Consider the following 1,857-nt stretch of genomic DNA (forward strand, 5'->3'; position numbering starts at 1 on the left):
AAAAGCAAGAGAGTTCCAGAAAAAGATCTCTTTCTGCTTTATTGACTATGCCAAAGCCTTTGACTGTGTGGATCACAATAAACTGTGGAAAATTCTGAAAGAGATGGGAATACCAGATCACCTGACCTGCCTCGTGAGAAATCTGTATGCAGGTCAGGAAGCAACAGTTCGAACTGGACATGGAACAACAGACTGGTTCCAAATAGGAAAAGGAGTACGTCAAGGCTGTATATTGTCACCCTGCTTATTTAACTTATATGCAGAGTACATCATGAGAAATGCTGGACTGGAAGAAGCACAAGCTGGAATCAAGATTGCCGGGAGAGATATCAATAACCTCAGATATGCAGATGACACCACCCTTATGGCAGAAAGTGAAGAGGAACTAAAAAGCCTCTTGATGAAAGTGAAAGTGGAGAGTGAAAAAGTTGGCTTAAAGCTCAATATTCAGAAAACAAAGATCATGGCATCTGGTCCCATCACTTCATGGCAAGTAGATGAGGAAACAGGGGAAACAGTGTCAGACTTTATGTTTTTGGGCTCCAAAATCACTGCAGATGGTGACTGCAGCCATGAAATTAAAAGACTCCTGCTGCTTGGTAGGAAAGTTATGACCAACCTAGATAGCATATTCAAAAGCAGAGGCATTACTTTGCCAACAATGGTCCATCTAGTCAAGGCTATGGTTTTTGCAGTAGTCATGTATGGGTGTGAGAGTTGGACTGTGAAGAAAGCTGAGCGCCGAAGAATTGATGCTTTTGAACTGTGGTGTTAGAGAAGACTCTTGAGAGTCCCTTGGACTGCAAGAAGATCCAACCAGCCCATTCTAAAGGAGATCAGTCCTGGGTGTTCTTTGGAAGGAATGATGCTAAAGCTGAAACTCCAGTACTTTGGCCACCTCATGCGAAGAGTTGACTCATTGGAAAAAACTCTGATGCTTGGAGGGATTAGGGGCAGGAGGAGAAGAGGACGACAGAGGATGAGATGGTTGGATGACATCACTGACTCGATGGATGTGAGTTTGAGTGAACTCCGGGAGATGGTGATGGACAGGGAAGCCTGGTGTGCTGCAATTCATGGGGCCACAAAGAGCCGGACATGACAGAGCGACTGAACTGAACTATCTATGACTAGGTTTCCCTGGTAGCTCAGCTAGCAAAGAATCCACCTGCAGTGCATCAGACCTTGATTCGATTCCTGGGTCAGGAAGATCCCCTGGAGAAGGGAAGGACTACCCACTCCAGTATTCCTGCCTGGAGAATACCATGGACAAAAGGCCCTGGCAGTCTATAGTCCATAGCGTCACAAATAGTTGGAAATGACTGAGCAACTCTGACTTCATTTCACTACTTCACACTTCACTTACCTATGACTAGCACACGAAGAACCCTTCTATAAGAGCACAATGCTTCCTATAGAGAATCTAAAAGTTTGTAGAATGAATGAATGAATGAATGAATCAGTAATGGCATAAGTGTTGTATGAAAGGAGAGAAGGTTCACTCCCCTTGACATGGATGGAAGAGGCTCTCAGGCCTGACAACATGCAATCAGTTAAGGCATTGCCACCTACTCCGTGGCATCTAACCACTATCTTTTCATCACAACACTGTTTGTAATAGCCAGGACATGGAAGCAACCTAGATGTCCATCAGCAGATGAATGGATAAGAAAGCTGTGGTACATATACACAATGGAGTATTACTCAGCCATTAAAAAGAATACATTTGAATCAGTTCTAATGAGGTGGATGAAACTGGAGCCTATTATACAGAGTGAAGTAAGCCAGAAAGAAAAACACCAACACAGTATACTAACGCATATATATGGAATTTAGAAAGATGGTAACGATAACCCT

General features: G+C 43.5%; 1 non-coding gene across 1 annotated transcript; it reads left to right on the forward strand.

Moving 5' to 3' along the window:
* Positions 1-1,474: 1,474 nt before the first annotated feature.
* On the forward strand, positions 1,475-1,598 carry LOC138095626 (U6atac minor spliceosomal RNA). Its single transcript, XR_011146376.1, has one exon. It is a non-coding gene; the product is annotated as a U6atac minor spliceosomal RNA (small nuclear RNA).
* The last annotated feature ends 259 nt before the right edge of the window (positions 1,599-1,857 follow it).

This window comes from Capricornis sumatraensis, chromosome 19 (genome assembly GCF_032405125.1).
Source record: "Capricornis sumatraensis isolate serow.1 chromosome 19, serow.2, whole genome shotgun sequence".
In the NCBI taxonomy this organism is placed as follows: Eukaryota; Metazoa; Chordata; class Mammalia; order Artiodactyla; family Bovidae; genus Capricornis; species Capricornis sumatraensis.